At 39.0% G+C, this 22,102-nt stretch overlaps 1 protein-coding gene across 2 annotated transcripts in view; it reads left to right on the top strand.

Moving 5' to 3' along the window:
* Positions 1-22,102, top strand: part of SEMA6D (semaphorin 6D) — a 606,507-nt gene that overhangs the window by 227,727 nt on the left and 356,678 nt on the right. For both annotated transcript variants that reach the window (XM_080642311.1, XM_080642310.1), the window contains exon 2: positions 2,558-2,638. The gene's annotated coding sequence lies outside the window, so the exon portion shown is untranslated. The remainder of the gene's footprint in view (positions 1-2,557; positions 2,639-22,102) is intronic.

The raw sequence follows: 22,102 nt of genomic DNA, 5'->3' as shown, positions 1-22,102 counted from the left end.
TCCAGGAGGCCCTTGTTCCCCCTAGGCAGCAACCTACATGAGAGCAAGGACCAGCCCATTGTTGCCAGGCGTACTTGCTGAATGTTGAACTTCGGATGAGTAAGTGAGTATCACTGCTGCACCTAAAATATTCATGTCTGAGTGTGGAGTGGGATCCAGGAGAAGAGAACCTAGTGATCGTTTTATAATAGCAATTCTCTTGGAACACTTCCCCAAGATACCCCAGAGTGCTTTTGCAAAAGCTGATTATTTTTTTTAAGCTTTAGACAGCTTTTTCTTGCCTGTCGTACAGCTGTGAGTGTGGGAGCGCAGTTCTCTGGGGACCTGAGCATATGTTTTTCTCCCTGAGAAAATCTGGGAGAGAACCCCAAAGGACACATTGTACCCCTCTCCCAGCCAAAAAAGGAAAATTTTGTGTGAAAAACTCCCTCGGTCAATGAGTAAAACTGTAGGCTGAAAATAGAGCTTTACAAACTTTTTGTGTGTTGGAATGGAGAGTGGGTTAATGTATGAGTCAGAAATCTTCTGTTCGGTTTTTGCTCTCTCATCATAAGTATCGTATCATAAGCTCTCTCGGCTTCATCTTCTCCCCCATAAAAAAGGAGACTAGGCCAATGGACATGGCAAGATACCTTCTAACTTGATGCTTCCGGTTTATTGGTATTTCCTAGGATTTTAGAACTGGAAGAATATTAAGATCTTAAAAAGAAACAATTTTATGTGATGGAATATGTGCTGCCAAATTCCAGTTATGTTGGTTTAATAGCTTCATTTGTGTAGAAAGCATCTCAATACAACTGGAACAAGTTTGAGTTTACTAGTATATATATCTCTCCAAATAAGTCTTACTCACCTGCTTTGTTGATGGCAGTTTTTGATTTTTTAAAAACAAGTTACCCCTTTAAATATCACAGCGGTTGTTCCTCTAACATGTATTCTGCTAAATTCAGTGCTTGACTTATGTCACCTGTAAGCCAGATAACACAAGCAGGGGCTGGCTAAACAGAAAATGATTTCTCATTAACTGAGTCTGAAGGTGACATTTACTAATTTAGTTCTTGACTTGACTCTTTGGACTAGGTACAATAGAATGAATGCTCTGCTCTCCCTCAATATATATAGCCGGAAACCCTATCCCAGTTCTACTCATTTAGAATCTTTAGGAAGTAGAAAGAATCTGTAAAAAGAATCTGTTTTATTTTTACTAACTCTCCAAATACTTTTGGACACTCACATTTGAGAATTGTTTTCCTCAGTAAGTGCCGAAATATTTTCAGCCTTTAATAATACTAATCTAATAAGAACTCTATCCTAAATGGCTCTTTTCCCTTTTAATGTTAAGGTAATGCATAATTCAGAAACATGTTTAAAAACATAACTGTGCTATGCTAACGGTAGGCACTGTATATGGTACATAGACTCCTCTGTGGCTTTTGTTTTAAGGAGTGTCTTTAGTAAATATTTTCTTATTTTTATATTTACAATTGCATGTATTCTTGCCACTGAAGAACTATTCTCATCCGTCAGTTTTGTTTTTTTTAATATAAAAATATCAAGTGTATTATTTGAATAAGCATTTTAGCATATGATGAATATAAAACATATCTCCCCTTTAGCATCAAAGAAGCCAACGCACACATTCATATACATGTAGAACAAAAACCCATATAAGAATTACTAAGTCTGACATTTCCTAACTTTAAAACACCTTAGATCTGAAATGAATAGATAAGTGAACAGGTGAATGGACATCTGTTACCTGGACCAAGCTACTGAGTTACTCAGATGCTTTTGGAAATGGAGTGTTGCAGGTCTGGTAGGCCGTATGGACTGTCTATTCCTGATCTTAGGCTTCTCTGGCTGTTTTCCAGACACCTTCAGGGAGCTCCTGGGATAACCATTGAGCTACATTTTACCTTCCTATCTTCAGGTTTTGAAGTCTTGAGTTTCTCATTTGGCTCACATCCCTTGTGTGTCTCTTCAGCTGCTTATGGGTTCAGACCCCTGTCTTCTAGTAGCAAGATCAGTCCATTCCAGCCTCAAAGCTTCATCCCATGAGTAATAGAGAGAACTAGGAAGCTTCCCTTGAGAAGGAGTATTGGGTATCCTTGGGGTCCTGTACTAACTCAGATGTGACATTCAGTCAGAGCCCAGGTGCCCTGGACTGTCCGATGCTTGGCCCATAGAACGCCCACAGACTTTTCAGTCATGTAAGCAATGCTTCATTAGGATTGGATTTGTTCCTTTTTATCCACAGAGACTATGTCCCTATTGCAGTTTATTAAAAGTGCCCATGCAGTGCACCATTATTCATCCAGCTTCTATTCATGAATGGTTTGTTCTCAATAGGAACATTCAGGTGGAGATCAATAATCAGTCTCTTAGTTAGGGCAGGGGAAAAATCCATTGATGCATTCAGCTGTGTTTAAGAGGTCTTATCATTAAAGCAGCAGCAGGTATTCATAAACCACGCTTGCCCGCAGGGCTGGACATGCAGGATTAAAACAATCGTCCATCAGGCTCTGTCTCATGAATGTTTTCCTTTGACTTTTGCCAGGATCTCCAACCTGAACATATGCCAGTTGACATGGGAACACTGAGGCCAGCAATTTAAGGATTTTCACATTCGCTTGCAGTGGTAAGATTTAAAGATATAACAATAAAGGACATTAAATATTACTGGGTTCTAGCTTTTTGCAGTAGATATGAAACTGAAGCTGTTTAGGCATAATATTTTTTGACCCATACAAGTCTCTATTCAATTATTTTGCAAAGCTACAGTAAACACAAGAGAAATCTATAATTCATAAAAATTGAATTTAGTATTGTTGGGATCGGTGAAAATAGGAAAACTAAGTAATATCAAGATTTCTATATTTCTGCACTATTGGACCAAGTGGGGAAAATGGTTTCCATTTTGAACAATGAAAGTGCTTCTCTTCAGAAGAGAGGTAAATATTAGAACATGAAGAGGCACAAAATTTAAGATCAGTGGGGAGAAAAGAAGGGAAGCAATTCTGTTTTCAATATGTTAAGGGACAGTCATGCTCTTAATGTGGACCCAGAGATTGGGTCCCTAAATGAAGCAAATCTGAGATCAATTAAGAGATTGAAAGAAAATGAAGAATACCAGATCCTTAAGGTATGGTGATACACTGGACCCTTGCAGCTATCAGAGGCACAACCATATAATGTTTCTTAAAAAAGAGTCATAATGGTGAAGATGGATAGCAAATTGTGCTCCTGGAAGACTGTTTTGAAAAGAAAAGTTTTCCCCTCTATATGTGTGTGTTTATTTACAGACATAGGGTGGGACCAAAGTAGGTTTACCATTGCTAGTACACAAAACACAGAGTTTATTCTTGCATTATTATTTATTAACTATTGTATTATTTTCCATAGGAACAACTGTAAACCTACTTTGGCCCCACCCTGTATGCATGCACACACACACATCTCTTAGATCTGAGACCAAGATCTATTACTGAAAATGTAATAATTATCATTCTGTTTCTTCTGGAAGAGAACAGAGTCACTGGACACGTTCCCAATATGAAACAGAAAATGAGCCATGATGTGGTTAACTGGAGCACCTAGGCTTTGGGTAGATTTTTTTGGCCCCTGAATTTTTGAACTTAATATATTAAATTCAATAATAATATCTATCCCATTCCCAACTTCAAGTTGGACCAGATCTTCATAGGGTGAGACTATGTTCAGCACATTCAATTCTCTAAGGGCTACCATTTCAGGACATTTTTTTATATATGCTTTGGTCCCCATTTTCAGGGGCCTTGTAGCAGATTCATGCTTCACAAAATGTGACTTTTAGCCAACATATTTGTCCATTTTTGTATACCAGAAATGGCTTCATATCTGTGAATTTTCCAAGGATATCTTTTTGGCAACTCAGCATTCATATTTAGTCTTCTAAATATATTCCTTTCAAATCACCCAGCTGCTTTATCCTGTTATATTATTGTGGTAACTTTTAGTTTAACAGCTTGTAGTCACATAATCTATTTATGGAACAATGGAAGAATGATTGTGAAATAGCCTGGAAGATGCATTACTTAAACCAATGCCTGCAGCTGACAGTACAACTTCACACTTTGGTACATATAAAAGTAAATGAATGAACCATTATGTTTTCTTTTATCTCAATAGTACATTCCTCTTAAAAATTAAATTGCTTTGCACTTGAGTTTTATTTCATGCTTTAGATGTGCTTTCTAGGAACTACCACTAAACTCTAGTTCCCATACATAAGTCATGGTTTTTCATATGTGCATGGAATTCAAGATAACATCCTAATTAGAGAGTCATTAAATCTCAGATATCAGAAGGGCCACCATTAAACTGAATAGGGCTTTTTAAAAACCTCAAGGCTGAGCAATTTGAGGAGGAAAAAAAAAGTAAGAGGAACATGTATGCAATTGGCCTTAATGAAACCACAAACCTCTGTGGAAGTGGGCGCTCTAATAACTCACTTCTGGACCACAGAAGTCATAGTTTCATCTGAACTCTCTATATTAAATTATGCTTTTTGTTATGAAGAGTGAAACCCTCCCAAAGAAGCTCAGTAGATCATGCTAAACTGATTTGTATCATTTGAGATGTGAAGAGATTTTCCTGAAACTAGCCTTGGAGCTCCTAATCTCTAGAGAATCAGACAACACTGATTTTTTTGCCACTTCTGCAATATGAAACACGCTCTTGACCAGATAGGCTTGTTTGAGAAATAATACATTGATGCTAGTGGCATAAGAGAAAGAGCGATGATTTAGGAGTCAGGGTACCTAAATCTTAATCCTAGGAACATAGCTGTCTTAGCTAGAGAAGCTTTTTCTTTCCCTTTTTTACCTCTGAGATCTTAGTTAACAGCCGGGCCTTAATTTTCTCTTTTTATTTTATTTCTTTTTAACTTTTTAAAATATTTATTGTTAAAAGTATTACATATGTCCCCTTTTTTCCCATTGACCCCTTCTAGCCTGCCTCTGCCCCCGCCACCGCCCCAGGCCTTTACCACCCTATTGTCTGTGTCCATGGGTTATGCATATATATATGCATACAAGTTTTTTGGTTGCTCACTTCCCACCCACCCTCCCCCACCTTCCCTCTGATATTCTACATAAGTTTACAATCTGTGAAAGGAGGTTAATAGTCACTGTACTCCTCTGTAGACTTCTCCAAAGATAAGTAATAAAGAAGACATACTTTGAGGAACTTAAAATTACTACACAGAATTTAGTACTGCTATAAAGTTGATTTCTTATTAATAGTACTTGTCTGATTTGAAAGTTATGTCAAAAAAGCATCTTCATAGTTTCATAGGTGTCTTGACATTGAAAAAAAAAGCTTACAGTGCTCTGAGCTTTAATGTACTTGGTTTTTCTCATTAAATTATGATGACACCAAAAGTCAATTGTTATAATGGTCTCTGACCTATATCTGAACTTCCCTCTGGTGTTTATACTTCCAAATTTCAGTGTCCTAAAATTTCTCCAAAAGGAGAGTGCGGGAGAGAGTGGAAGAAATGTTTACAATATAATCCCTGTCAGCAAGACTGGAAAGAAAGTGTCTCTGGGATTGATCCTTGGAGTGAATCATCTTTTCTCAGACTTCCCTCCTCCCCTCTAATTCTTATCTTCCTCTCCACCTCCTCTAGTCTCCTTTCTCCTCTCCTTCACACCTCAGACAGTCCTTTACTTGTTTACAATCCATTTTTTTCTAGCTATTGACCCACAGCCCTCTGCTTCCATAAATCCTGCTTTAAGTGTTTGATCTCTAAGACAAATTCCCTCCCCCGCCCCCCCATAGCCCTGAGTTTACTGTCTAACTCTGTTTCATTACAAGTGTTGTAGGCAATCAATATGAATTTGAAGGAGGGTGGGATGTCTTGGGTCAAAAAACACAATTTTCATGAACATACCGTAGTCCTTGTCTTTGCAAAGAACTGTGGATCACATATCCTTTAAGAATAAAACCATAATTGTTGGAAAACATTACTTAGATAATAAACAGGAAATTCCAGTACATGTTGTAGAAAATCTTCCAGAGTTCCTAGTTCATATACTAATGTTAAAAGCAATCAAGGACTATGAATAATGGATGAAGTTAAACATAGCAGTCCAAATTTTTATTCAGAATGCTAGAGAAGAACGTTAACATAATGAGTATGGGTCAGAGAAATTGGCTGATAAATGAAATAGCAACCAAAAGTATCATCATTTGGGGTTTTTTTAGGGATAAAATCTGAACACCATCCAAAGTTCACCATTATAGAGATGCTTACCTATGTGCACTATATCCTCTTCCCTGATCGCAAGATCCCCAGCTCCGTGAAAACATCATTTGTACTTTTTATGACTAATAAAACCACCCTCATTTCTATCAATTTATTCTCCCAAGAGAACAAAAGTAACTAATGGTCTCTTCAAACCGAAGTCTGGTTCATTTTGTCCTCAAGTTAGAACCTAGCTGAAATCTTCAGGTCACAATATCCTGAAATGTCTCTGGGAGAGTAACCAAATAAAATTAAGATATAGGAATTAAATTAAATATAGAAAATATTATCCTATAATATTCCATCCAGATTCACACGTGTTTATAACTGACCCAATTAGCCTGAAAATTGTAGCTTTAAATCATCTGTCTGATCTGGATATTTCTATTATTTCCAGTGTTCCCAACTCAAAAGGTATTTTCTCTTTTTAATAATTGGTCTCTACTTCTTTCAAAGTTAAAATTGAGGTGAGACATAATTAGCAAAGAGGGCTCCTTAGAATCCTTCCCAGTGGCGAGACCATGAAATAATGGAAATTGATGGAAACTCAAGTAGGGTCTCTAAACTCGCAGCTACTTTCAATAGCATTTCACTGAAGCTCCAGAAAACTGAAAGTATTTTGTATTCCAGTCACCCACTATCACTCTGTAGCTGATCAAAATAACCCATGACTAATAACAGGAACCAAGGAACCACCATATCAGCAATGGTCCCATCTATCACTCAGACATTTTTGGTGTAATAAAATCAAAAGTGAATTTTCATCTGTTATTTTCAAGTTTTGCATCTAACAAAATGTCATTAGAGCACAGTGACTTATAGAAAATTGGGATAGATCGAAAGCCTCTGATAAAAGACAATGTTTACTACATCACTGAAGGATTTTACTGAATTGAGTGGGGAGGAGAGAAATAGTTTTTAATAATGTGTTCTCTGGTGTCTTATCAACCATCTGCAAAAAATTATAATTAACTATGTAAAGATATATGTTATAAAAATACATTATAAACATACAAATCCTGGAAAAAAATAAATATTGTTTTTGGGGGAGTGTAGAGGTCAAGGAGAGATTAGAAACATAAGTTGTGTGAGTATACTGTGATTTCATCCTAATATAAGGCAAAAAGACATGTTCTGACAGCCCATCCCTTGATCATGCATGTCAGCTTTTAGACTTTAGGTGCTTATATGGTACTAGAGGCCCGGAGCACAAAATTTGTGCATGGGGGGGAGGGGTGTGTCCCTCAGCCCAGCCTGTACCTTCTCCAATCTGGGACCCCTCGAGGGATGTCCGAGGCAGTCCACGACTGCTGGCTCCCAACTGCTCGCCTGCCTGCCTTTCTGATTGCCCCTAACCACTCCCCTGCCAGCCTGATTGCCCCAAACTGCCCTCCCCTGCAGGCCTGGTCACTCCTAACTGCCCTCCCCTGCAGGCCTGGTCCTCCCCAACTGCTCTCCCCTGCAGGCCTGGGTCCCTCCCAACTGCCTTTCCCTGCAGTCCTGGTCGCCCCCAACTTCCCTCCTCTGCCGGCCTAGTCACCCCCAACTGCCCTCCCTTGCAGGCCTGGTCCCTCCCAACTGCCCTCCCCTGCTGGCCATCTTGTGGTGGCCATCTTGTGTCCACATGGGGGCAGCCATCTTTGACCACATGGGGGCAGCCATCTTTTGTGTTGGAGTGATGGTCAATTTGCATATTACTCTTTTATTAGATAGGATGTGTGTTTGGGGGGAGGGGGGATGAATGTCTGAGAAAGCAGGAAGTAAATATCATCAGAAATGAAATTTTTACAGGTTACCTGAAAAAGCATGGTCAACCAAATATCTCTTCAAGGAGTGACAATTATTGATAAGATTAAATATATTTATTTTAGAATTGTTCAAGGGTTTGCTTTAATTCTTGGTGTTTTTGTGTTGCTCAGTGAGCTATATTGTTCTGTTGTCATAGCACCAACATGACTATGATTGTATATTAGGATCCCTCTGAAATCCTGATTTCATAAACAGGAGATCTCATAGTAAAAATAGACATGTCTAAATATTATTTTTCCATCTGAAAAATAAAACTTTCTGTCTTCTCCTTCTGGTCATTCATATACCCATTTATTTGTTGACTCATTCATTGAACAAATATTTATTGATTGCCTACTAAGCATTGCCAGTCATTATTTTGTGTACTTGTGGATACAGAAGTAAACCCGACAGATAAAAATTCTTGCCTTCATGGATTACCTTCTAGTGGAGGAGATGAGTAATGAGCAAGACAAAAATCTAAAGGATTTAGTGTTTGTATACTTTATATACCCATGTGTATTTTATATATAGATGAGTGCTAAAGAGAAAAAAATAGAGAAAGAGATATGAAATGTCACAAGGTCGGGGGGTTGGATTTTAGATAGTAGCCTAGTAAAGCTTTTTTATGTCGAAAACGTTTGAAAAAAGGCTTGAAGGAACTGAGGCAGCAAGCCATGCAGATATACCTGGGGAAGAGTTTTCTAGGCTGTGAGAACAGTAGGAGAGGTAATAGGACATGAGGTCAGAGAGGCAATGTGGAGCCAGATCATGTAGAGCCCTGATGCCATAGGAAGCTTGGCTCTTACTCAGGGATTATTCTGGCTGTCATGTTCAGAGTGAACTCTAGAGGTCGTACACGGGGAGGGAAGGGAAGGCATAAGTGGAAAGACCACTTAGGAGCATGCTGCAATAATTCTGGTAAGAGAGGAGAGGATAAAGTCTTATGCCTAAATGGAGGGGCTGACCTAGACTATGAGCATAGAGAACTTATTCATGGTAACAGGAGAGATAGGTACAGGTGGGCAGATATGATAGTGAAACCATGTGGAAGTTCTCTTTTGATTAACTATGAATGTCAGTTATATCAGGCAACATGAGTATTAGTATTGAGTGGTTGTTTGTTTGATTTTAGTGAGGACCGTGGTTTCACAAGGAAAGTACATCAAAGCAAAACAGGAGTTAGGATAGTATTGTAATGATTATCTATGTGACTTATTAGGTGGAAATGAGGCAAGAGAGGATATCAAGGGGGAGATATCTGAGGGACGTTGAAAGAGTAGATTTTAGGTCCTGGTGGGATTGTAGAATTGTATGATTTGGGGTTAGAAGGAACAGATAGGAAAGATAAGAAGTCATGACCAAAGAAAAGAAGATGGAATTGAGATTTTGCAGGGACTGAGGTCATTGGTAACAAGATGATCTAAAGAGCAACTATGGATGTGAGTGGCTCAGGAATGATGGCTGATGAAATATATGAAAGAGAGGAAGTCCAGGAACTGAGAGGCTTAGACATTGGGAGGATCATCCTATTTGGTATGGAAATGACTAAACATTAAATAGGAGTAGTATTAGAGAGAGTGGTTATGGCAGCCGTGGGCAAACTATGGCCCGCGGGCCGAATTCGGCCCTTTCGGCTGTTCTATCTGGCCCGCGGAGCCGAAAGAGCGGAGGGTTCTCTTGCTCTCCCCTCCGCTCCTTTACTTTGAATTTATATTAGTTCACACAAACACTCCATCCATGCTTTTGTTCTGGCCCTCTGGTCCAGTTTAAGAACCCATTGTGGCCCTCGAGTCAAAAAGTTTGCCCACCCCTGAGCTAGACATTAGAATCTCCAATTAACGGAGGGGCACTGAACTGGAGAATGGTGGAAGAAGCAACTACAGGAATAGAGAGTGGTATAGCCTGATGACATAGGGGTAAAAGCTGTGATTTTGTAAAGGAAGAAGGAAGAAAGGACTGGACACAGTAATGAGGAGCAAGAAGTATATCTACTGTACTTTCAGGCTCCTTGGTAATAGGGATCTATGAGAGGAAAGCTACCTGTTGGAAAGGCTTCTGTAGAATCGGTGTTATCATGCAGAGCCAGGTTTCAAGTAATGCAAAAAGTAAAAGGTAAGCTTCCAAAGGAAGTTAAGTGAACTTTCTGGTGATTGATCTAAAGTGCCAGAGGGTTCAGAGAAATGGTTTCAGCGGGCATGGTGCCAGTGTCAGAATAAACCATTAACAAAGTCCTGTGGATATTAGAGAAGAATAGACAAGAGATGACAGTTTCACACAGAGGCCTATCCTGATAGTCCTGCAGATGGTGGTGGTGAGGCTGTGAGTGTGTGGACAAGAAGAGTACTGAGTGCAAGATTCAAGGGTAGTGAGGGAGACCTTTCTAAGAACATGAAGAGTTCTGAGTCTCCTACTTGACTATTGCTGAGGAGACAGTTGTCCTTTGGAAGAGTGGTATGATTCAGGACACACGGACACTCTCTTGATATGATCCAAACAGTGGCCTTTAGCAAGGTGGTCTTATACTGAGTGGGCTGGCTCCCTATGAGCTCATCATTTTAGAACCCAATGGTTCATCTTTAACTGGAAGACAACCCCCCCCCCAAAAAAAAAAAAATTGTGTGTCAGCAGAGCATTGTTCTATTTGGCCTAACTGATACAGAGATATAGACTAACTGTGGAACTCATGCACTTTAACAGCCTTCTGTGTTCTTTCCTCTAACTCTCACCAACCTATGAACCCTTCTTCCTTTCCCTGTTCTTCTCCCCTGACCTGTTCCATTCTTGATACATTAGGTAAATGAATATCTGTCCACAACACTGTGTCCTCCACTTTTTTTTAAGTACTGATTTCTCTTATTCTGTGCATTCTCTGAAATACTAGTTCCCTCACAGTTTTGCTTCTCTTGGGTGTCATGCATTCTGAACTAAGGGAAGGTTGTGCTTTGCATGTCTAGTGCCCCTCTCCTTTGTCCTGACCTTCTGTCTTTGCAGAACTGATTGGGAACTACAGCTGATTCATAAATGACTCAACTTTTCATCTTTCCATTGAAAACACTTCTATAACCAACATTGTTCTGGGAAGTATGGTAGTATCATACAGGTTTTAGAGGCACTGTGGGTGGTCAGTCACTTTATGGGACTAAAATGCAAGTTTTAGTTAAATATAAATCCTCAGGCCCAATATCTGTGAAAAGTTAAGCTGTTTTCTGTTTGTGAGTTTAGGAGCAGCTACTCAATTCTCTGAAATAATAAAACATATACATCTACAATTTGAGACACAGACCCTCAGTACTATTGGGGTTATTATGAATTACAAAATTGCTCATTTCTCTTTTTTTCCTACAATGTGGAGATATTGCAAGGATTTTAAAGTGTAATATTTTTGTACTTTTCATGGGAAGCCAATACTATGCGACAGTGAAGAACACATGATTTAGATGAATTAACTTTTCTTAACAGCTACAATTATTTGTTATTCATTCTCACCTGTACTGCTGGTTATTTCTGTATTCCCCACTCCAATATAAGACTCAATCTCCATGTTATATTCCTCAGTCTCGCTTAATGCTTCCCACCACCTGCACTTTGTGAGGCAGCGTGATAGAGGGAAGAGCATGGGATGTGGCATAAAAGGGCTGGTATTTAAATTCTGGCATTCCTACTTACCAGCTGTACAATGATGAGGAAGTTGTATGAGTGCTGTTATTCTCTGTTTTGTTATCACAGGGTTGTGTGCTAACTGCTCTAAGGAATTTGAAAGTGCTCAGCACACTACAACTTAAAAATAATAGGTGCTTAATAAATATGCATTGACCATGCTTTGTTTATCATCTCAGTCTTGGTTTCAGCCTCAGGTTCTTGGTTAGTTTTCTCTGGCCTTCTCTATTGTTTACTCCTCTTTATGCTTAAGCATTTTTGCCTTTGCACTCCACTTGACCTGTGAGTGTGTGCCCTGTAGATTATTTTTGTGGCTGGGAAGGGGAGGTGTTTGGAATCTCTCTTTTAGATAAGGAGGATCTGAAGGAAAGGTGCTAATGACACGTATGACAAAATCAAATATTTATGGGGAAGAAGGGAAAGATAGCATCATGGGAATCTGAGTGTCAGCTGATGGTATAAAATTTTCATAAGTCAAACTTCTAGCAATGCCCACAGTATATAGAACTACCATGAGGTGAAAACCTGCCAAAGAACATTAACTATCTTTTCTAGAATCTGTTAATCCATCAATTTAATAATATAAAATTACATTATTTTATATAATTACTAGAGGGCCAGTGCACAAAATTCGGGAGGGGGTCCCTCAGCCTGGCCTGCGCCCTCTCACAGTCTGGGACCCTTCGGGAGATGTCCAGTTGCTGGGGGCCTAAGCTGGCAGTCGGATATCCCTCTCACTGTCCGGGAGCCCTTGGGAGATGTTCAGTTGCTGGGGGCCTAAGCTGGCAGTCGGATATCCCTCTCGCAGTCCGGGAGCCCTCGGGAGATGTCCAGTTGCTGGGGGCCTAAGCTGGCAGTCGGATATCCCTCTCACTGTCCGGGACCCCTTGGGAGATGTCCAGTTGCTGGGGGCCTAAGCTGGGAGTCAGATATCCCTCTCGCAGTCCGGGAGCCCTCGCTCCTTATTGCCTGCCTGCTTGCTGCTCCTTACTGCTCGGCTTGCTGCTCCTTAGCTCTGCTGCAAAGGCAGGAGAGGCTCCGCCATCGCCGCTGCACTCGCCAGCCATGAGCCCAGCTTCTGGCTGAGCGGTGCTCCCCCTGTGGGAGCATCTGACCACCAGGGGGCAGCTTCTGCATTGAGATCTGCCCCCTGGCGGTCAGTGTGCATTATAGCAACCAGTCGTTCAGCTGGTTGGTTGATTTGGATATTAGGCTTTTATTATATAGGGTAGATGTGTAATTTTATGGTATTTATTTTATTTTCTAACATTTCTTTAGCATGTAGGCCTAGCATAGAATTAAGAAGACTATTTAAGAACATTAAAGGACTAGGAAGATATAAACAGATCAATGAGCAGATAGAACTCAGCACCACAATATTGAAGGGGGTCAGTATTTTGATCATTTCTTTAGAGAATGAAAAACAAAAGGCAGGTGATTTGAAATGAATAGTTTCCTGTTTTGACCTTTTTTTCCTGCATATTGGTAGAGTCTTCAATGATGCATCACTGAATTAAAAACCAACCCTAGTAATCACCATCCATAATGTCCGATGACACAGAAGAGACTGTTGAACAGATATGTTTCCAAGCTCAGTTTCTTGACTGATAGTGTATTTTTTAAACAATTGGGTATCCTGTGTCATTAAAATAGCAGGGAGAAAAAGAGAACATATTCTACCTGACTGTGTGTCGTTGGTCATCTTTTCACTCTCCATTAGAGGCTTTATCCAACTTTTGTGTTCAGACTTTATTATATTTTTTTCTGGTGTTAGGAGAAACTTCAACGAGGACATGATGAATGTCCATATCAAATTAGATTCCCCTTCCCTTTTTAGCTAAGTTCATTTAAATTTAATTTTGTAATTTTACTTCAGTAAACCATCTGACTCCAGATGTTGGATGCACTTGTTCTTGTTTCTTTTCCCACATAATTGTACCTGTAAAAGATTTATAACTGCATGAGACATTGTGGAACCCTTTAGAGCATTTTAGGCATATGTTTCATGGATGACTGGTAACTTGAGCAATTAGCATCCTACAATGTTGTTCTGTTCCCCCAGAATATTTTTAATGGGATAAGCTACTTTTGTTAACTTGAACTTTAAACAAATAATCATCTTAAAAGAAATATTATCATCAAAATAACAGTTGAAATGGAAGGCCAGCCCCCAAAGGAAATTGGTAAGAGTGAAAAGAAAAGACTATTGAACCAAAAAAAGCCTTTAACAAAGACATGTGAATGAAAGGTGAGGATTGGCTTTTTTACTAAAATAAGAGCTGTAAGTCGAGTTCCTGTTCCTTCTGATTGACTCTGCATCACTGCAATGTGTGTGTGTTGTACTGCATATATTAGAGAATGATGGGCCATACCTGTTGTGCTTGGGGAACATTGAAATCTGGCTTTCAGTGATAGAACACATAAAAGAGAACCACCCAAGCAGCTCCTACTTTGTAGGAGAGCAAAGATGGAGGTTCTCATAAGAGTGTTTGTGTATTTAAGAAACATATAGCTACCTTGGGGCCTAGAACTCACTCTTACTCCATTGATAAACTATCTTACCATCACCTCCTGTCAGGCATTCTTAAAACAAGAAAAAAGATTACTTCTAATTAGCCTTTCTTGTTACAAGAATTATTTGAATGCTTATCATCTTTCTGAATCTGACTTCTTGTTTTCTTAGGCAAAGCACATCTAATAACATACTTGATAGCTCACCTGGGGCCTTGTCTAATGAAATTCCTAGTCTTCATCAAAATAACATATAGTACTACAACTAAACCCTTAGATGACATGCTAAAGAAAAATAGCAACTATAAATCCACAGGATAAAGGAATCCATTTTTTTCCTCAAGTGAGAAATTATATTTCATGTGTTTGATATACTATAGTGTGTCTTGATGTATATGAAATAGTCACCACTGCAGTAAACCAATTATACTATGATTTCCCCCCCAGACTTAAGGGATTCATCAAGTAAGCTCTGACTCTATTCTTTCACAGTCTTGCTTTGCCAGGACAAGTATTTGTGTGTACTTTAAAGATGGGAGTTGTGTAAAAATGACCAGAGTATGACATTACTGTTTCTAGGCATTTTTGTTGTTTTGAGTGCTAAATAAGACTAAAATCTTTTATAAATAACACCAATTGGGCAAAACTGATGTATACATAATTGAAAGGCAAGGAACTCACAATCTCTCCTGGCTTCTATTATAACAAAACAAGCTCATAGAATGATTCTATGATTCACAGAATTTTTCAACTTTACTAAAATTTAAATAGAAAATTATGAAGGCCTAGACAGGAAAAAATATCTGAAGCAGCAAATGGCACTGAGTATTGGTAGAATATTATTAAATTGTGATGTTACTCAATGTATGTGTTTAGATAGTAACTGTACTAATTAGGAAAGTACACTAAAAACATCCCATGAAGAGTGCTTAGTGACCACTTGCCAGTACCTTTAATTCTTGCTGGGAATTAAAAATATATATCTACCATGGAAATATAAATAGAAGAATTTAGAATATACATGCAGCTTGAAATAGGTAAGCATTGTCCTGGCCAGGGAGCTTAGTTGGTTAGAACATCATCCAGATACACTAAGGTTGTGAGTTCAATCACAGTCAGGACACAAACAAGAATCAACCAATGAATGCACAAATAAGTGGAACAACAAAATTCGATGATCTCTCTCTCTCTCTCTCTCTCTCTCTCTCTCTCTCTCTCTCCACACCCTCCACCAATCAATAATAATTTAAATAATAAAATAAATTAAATCATGCATTTTAAGTAATAGAGAAAAAGGAGCCCAGTTGGTGTTGCTCAATGGTTGAGCATCGATTTATGAACCAGGAGGTCACAGATCAAGCCTGGGATGGGGGCTTGATCCCCAGTAGGGAGCTTGCAGGAAGCAGCCAATCAATGATTCTCTCTCATCATTGATGTTTCTATCTATCTTTCCCTCTCCCTTCTTCTCTGAAATAAAAACATACTTTGAAAAAAAGAAAATTAGTTTTGAAAAATGAAGTGTGCTTTCAGTTGCTGCTATAGATCAACATTCATGATGAAATAAAGCAAATGTTAATGAAATAAAGCTTTATCTACCATAAATCTTGCTTAAATTAGAACCTATCAGTTGACAATTACTTGGAAAATATGTTCAGTGCATATGTCTATGACACTATCTCTTTACTCTATTTTTTAAAAAAATATTCATCTATTCACTCACTGATCATGTACTGAATACTACTAGGGCAAGGCAAGTGGTGGAGCTTGAGAAACCTGAAATGAAAATCAGAGCTGGATCTACTAGCAATGAGTTTTCATTTGAATAAGAGAGAGAGGAGCCCATAAACAGTTATACAAGAAGTGACAAATCTTATAGAAGAGGTCAAGATGAAATGTTAGTCCCTCTTTATTCTTACTAAGGCCAATTTTCTAAGTAAAAAGATTACTGTAAGCTAACTCTTTCAATACAGGCACCAGTTTTTTAAAAATATCATTTGCATAGGAGAGATGTCCTGCAATGATAATGGTCAATGTTAAGCCTTCTCATACTTCGGAAAATTGGTACCAATGCTATATTATGTTGGTAGAATCAATCAGAATATGATGTATGAATTCTACCTTTAACATCCAAACTGGCTTATGAAACTAATAGGCTATTTATTAGAAGACTCCCTTAAAATGAATGTTAATTATTTGTACTGTGCTTTAGTCCTTTTACTTCTTGGAATACTGCTATTGTGGTGTGATATTCCTTGTCTTCTCCTTGAATGCAACAGGAATTCATTTCACTGGACTTATGTAGTAAAGCGACCTTTTGCTTCCACTTCCAAGTTTTCACAGAATCCAAGGACAATTTGGGGGCTTCTCTTCAGTGTATAACCTAAGTCTCCCTTCTGATTTCCCAGCCCAATAAACACCTGTTCTAATTCCTGTTAATCAGTCTCTGCTGGAGATTTTTGTGTGCTACTGGCTATGGGCAGGTGTTCCCTAATAATTGGGGGAAATAACCTATTAGAGACTCCTTATTTGTGCTATTATGTACTAATAAATGCTACTTTATCTACTTTCCTCATCCCTTGAAGGCCTTTCTGCAGTTTTTTGCTAGGGCCCCAAATTCCAGAAAAATAAACACACCAATTTTGTATTACCTAGGACCTAAGCTAGCTTAGTGAAAAGGCTCCTAATTGTTATTTTTTCTGTTTTATTTGATATTTCTGTTTAATGGTGCCCCATTTTACACACAAACCTGCAGCGCTTCTAATGCAGAGGAAAACACAATGGATTCAGTCTTGATCATCAGTACCCAGCATGGAAGTATTTGGAGTAATTGAATCAATTCTATTCTGATCCTGTTATGTGGGACACATGAGGATGTGGTCTTTATGTCCAGAAAGATAGAGCCTTAGGACCACTGCTGGCAAAATCTTTTTTCCCAAGGGTTTCTAGTTAAAAGGCATGGAAATACAGAAGGAAATATTTGAAGATAGATTTTGGTTCTTTCTCAGCATTTTCTTTAACATATAAAAGCACATCCCTGGTGTGTAATTCCTACAGGGTATAGAGACTCAAATTATTTCTTTCACACACATATGTAATACCAAATATTTTTTGCTAAGTGGAGCCCAGTGCTTGCAAGGACTAGTTTCAAATTTGTTTTGTAATATCGTAGGGGCTGCTGTGATTCCTATTCTTGTTACCATTGTGGTAATGAAATGTATAAATTACATAGTTTTTTTTCTGCCAAATGCAAGTCATAAATCTGAAGTAAATATTTTCTGTTAAAAAGACATAATGATCATTTTACTGATAGGGTTTAAATGGTAGAAATCACATACTTCTTTATATGGGGTAAGCTATTGTAAAAAGAAATTAGTAAATCAGGTACCAAATGTGATCTCAAATGCCAAAAAATATAATAAGACAAGTTGCATTTTCTTTTGTGATATCATTGAACTAAGATCCATTTTCAGTGGTAGCATCATTTCCTTCAATTTAAAGGCATGCCACTGCCAGTATCTATAATATGAAATACTTCAATAGGGAGACGAGGCATGGATGGAGATCAGTATTGCCCCCAGTGAATGTTCTGGGACACAACTCTCAGGAGATGCTGGTCAACATAATGATCCCTTGGTCATATAAGTTTGAGAAAACATGGCATACACACCTGTTGTGTTCTGCATGCTCCCACAGTCTAGTGGTCTGGGAAGTGCTGCATGCTCATGTAGAATCACAGTGCACAGCTATGCACAGTGGAGGGCTCTACCCTCTACGAAATATTGCCACTTAACATTTTTTAACCTAGCAGTTCCCAAAATTATTGGATTCCTTTTCTTTCTGTTACATTTTATGACATGCCCTGGAATTATGATTCAGTGGAAAACATTGGTCTCAGTGGTATTATCCTTTACGTATCATGAATGAATTTATTTTAAAAACAGGAAAACTATACAACTGAGTAAAGATGCTGGATGTGACATTAGAAAACCTATATTGGATTCCTGCCTGCTCTTCACTAAATAATATGACCTTGGGGTATCATTTAACCTTGCTGTGAAATGGGAATAATGTTATATCTAACTTACAGGGGACTATTGGATCCAAATGATCTCATTTATAGCATTATTAGTTAATAAAACACTCATTTATGTCATTATTATTACCATCAGCAGCAGTGTCATCATTATTATTATTAACTTTGAGAGCTGGGCCTCAGAAGTAATAAAGAAAATTTTCCTATCCTACTGGAGCCCTTTGTGATTTCCTAAACTTGCTTCCCAACCCTCTCTGAGGAGCATATTTCTTGGTAAGGCTACAGAACACTACCAATTGTGTATTGACCATAAGCACTTGGCTCTACAGGACACAACTGCCTGGGAAGGAATACAATGGAGCAGATGGTGCACTTCTGAATCAACTTTTGTCCTATTGTGTGGTCAAGGCCACTGTGCTCGGTCCTGTCAAAGTCCATCAGTAACTAAAATGGTTCAAAAGTGCTTTTAAGGGAATTATTTTTAAAAACATTTCTATTCTTGTTTATTGGAGTTTTAAAGTTCTCAGATTTTTGTCACCAAACCAGTTGACCTTCCTAATGGTTAGATAATACAAAAAGTCTTGGGGTATTAGTGGTAACTGAACAGACATCCACAGAAAGTTTCTCTTACTTTTTGCACCTTCAAATGATATAATACAGCCAAAGCATCTTGTATGTTGGCTTGGAGCCCATAGCTATAAGGGACCCATACAGCTATATGTGAAAGTGAGAGACTCCTATGGTGAGCTAATGTGCTTCCTACCTGATTTAGCAACCATTCCCGTGAGTACCCTCAGGTGCCAGATGTTTATCAGCGTGAGGAAAAGTAATAAAAATGCAGTGTGCCAGCTACTCTTTGATTTTTGCATTGAATCCTCATTCTACCTCCTGTCCCACTTTACTCCATTCTCCAAGGCACCTCCTTCTTGGTAGGCCAAACCATTTCCCCTGCTGTAGAGAGAATTCCTCTCTGCTAGCATAGGAACCTACAGCAAAAGAGGAGGGGCCACTCACAGTGTGCTTTGGGGGGCCCGTGTTTACTTGCACTATTACCACAAACTATCACTTCCTTGGGATGTATTTATTTGCTTGTTGTATGTGGTCATCCAAGAAGTATTTTTCTTTCTTTGGCATCTCATCAGGCTAGGGACTCATCTGGGAAAAGCAAGTTAATTATGCCTCCCTTGATGTAAAATATGTATGTTTTTTTAATAAGGCAGATGGAAGGGCAGAAAGATTGAAACAGAGACCCAGTGAGCTGTGTCTCCCACGTGGCAGGTCAATGTGTTCAGTGTGTTTGTGCCTGGAAATGCTAAGGCAGAACAGAGATACAGGAAGAAAATGTGTAAAATGCTGGGAATGAAAGAACATACATTTCCTCTCAAGGTTATAATTTGCTCCCCCAATCTCTGTTCCTACCCCAACCCCCACAGACCCGAGTTAATGTCTTAAAAAACAGATGAACATTGATAAGATGTGAAGACAGATACATACTTTCTGAAACATATGTATATGTTCTCCTTGTTTGCTATCTGTAAAAATGCAGACATTTGAAGACAGAAAGAAAAGCTTAGAAAAGTGAATCATCCCTTGGAGGACTACTGAGCATTGTCAAATCTACCACTCCTCCCACTCTTCACCATCCCCCTGATATTTCAGCAATGGATGGGGTGTGGGTAGGGATACCGAATTGCAGGAGCCAGCAGTCTTGCAGTGGAAGCCCCAGCCACTGAATCCTCTTTTGAGGCCAGTCACAGCCGCCAATCTCCTGGATCACTGACAGTGGTCGCTTCTACAGCTATTACAGAACCAATGACCTCTCAATGGATTAGACTCGAAATGGGGCTCAAATTATGATTTTTTTCCCAATCTTGGTTGAACCAAATTTTAACTTATTTTTCTTGAAGAGCACAGATGAAACTTGTAGGAAAGTTCTTCTTACTTTTTTGCACCTTTAAATACTATAACACAGTCAAAACGTCTTGTATGTTGGCTTGGAGCCCATATAACGGTATCTGAAAGTGAGAGGCTCTGTGATGTGAATACCTGGCAATAGTAACTTGTTCGTCTGAAGAGATACCCATGCCACTATTTCATTCTAGTTCTCTCTTTTGAGGATGGATAGCTATTTATGTATGAGGCATTTTGTAATGTGAGTCTTAAATTTCCTCTTAAAAACCTTTGATTTCTGAGGCTTTTATCATATAGCTAGATATTACTTTATTTTATTAAATTTAATTTAATAAAATAAAAAATAAACTAAAATTTTATTTTAAAAGATACCCTTCAAATTAACATTTCCAAGCACAATTTGAGCATAATACCAGTTGAAACACAATCTAACATTGCTTAGTGCCTAGATGGTTCCAAATCCAAATCTCTGCCCCTTCCTGTATCCTCACTGTGAACAAAATTCTCCCTCTGCCCCTCTTCCCGCTGTTCAGCAGACATATATCCTGACACAGTGGTCCCAGATTGCTCACTAACCACATCTTTCTGGTTGGATGGCTGGAAGTGTGGGCTAGATACAAGGCTGGCTGGCACCATTGCCATTGGGATAGTTTTGTCATTGCCCCTTAAGTCCAGCATGTGAATGTGAGTGAATCATGCTGGCCCTCATTCCAAGGCCACCCACAAAAATGCTTCCTGTGTGATCTGTTTTCAGTGCCCTCTGTTGATTCACATGCACAAAAGAGATGAACAGTTTAGACTTCAGATTCAGTACAGTTGAAAATGCCTCTAGCATCAAGATATGTCTTATGTGACTAAAATGTATCTCAGTGTTTCTGTTGAAGCAAGGATAAGAATTATAATTAAGCTTATAATTTATTTCATAAATCTTCTCTGCAAGCACAAGACATTGCATTCATTGAGACAATCTTGAAAGGTGTGAAAAGTATCAATGGCTTCTTTTTATTCTTTTAAATATCCACTCCCACCACCAGCAATGATACATGGCTCAGCTAGGGGGATGCTCCAGTGAATTGAGCAATGCATGAGATGACTGAGCCCTAAAGGATGTTTTCTCCTTGAAGAGGAGAGCTGTGTATTCACAAAATGATTAATGAATCCGAAAGATTCAATAGCAATTTCAGACCCGTTAGTGCTCTCAATGACCACAACTGGCAGAATAGCCAATGTCTACTCCATAAACTATATAGATTTGATTCTTACATCCTCTATCTTTACAACATAGAGATGAGCAGAAAGGGTAGGGACAAAAAGTATTTCTCTGAGAAAATATGACTTATAAATAAAGATCAATAAAAACAAAAAAGCAATTTATGTTTAGGCTGGTGAATTTTAGAAGGGGGGATAAGTTTCATTAAGAGCTGACAGTTTTCTGATTCAGTCTCTCCTCCCCCCCCCTTTTTTTATACTAGAGGCCCAGTGCACAAAATTTGTGCATGGGGGGGGGGGGGGCGTTCCCTCAGCCCAGCCTGCACGCTCTCCAATCTAAGACTCCTCAGGGAATGTCCAACTGCTGGTTTAGGCCTGACCCCTGTGGACATCCCTCTCGCAATCTGGGATTGCTGGCTCCTAACCACTCACTTGCCTGCCTTCCTGATCACCCCTAACCACTCTGCCTGTCTGCCTGATTGCCCCTAACTGCCTCTGCCTGCCAGCCTGATGCCCCTAACTGCTCCCTTGCCGGCCTGATCGCCCCTAACAGCCTCTTCCTCAGCCCCTGCCACCATGGCTTTGTCTGGAAGGAAGTCGGACATCTGGAAGATGTCCGGTCGACCCGGTCTAATTAGCATATTGCCCTTTTATTAGTGTAGGTATAAAACACATATATCAAACATCTATCTATCTATCTATCT

The sequence above is a fragment of the Plecotus auritus genome (genome assembly GCF_963455305.1).
Source record: "Plecotus auritus genome assembly, chromosome: 1".
Lineage (NCBI taxonomy): Eukaryota > Metazoa > Chordata > Mammalia > Chiroptera > Vespertilionidae > Plecotus > Plecotus auritus.
The sequence above is the reverse complement of the archived record's forward strand: the minus strand, read 5'-3'. Positions and strand labels throughout refer to the sequence as shown.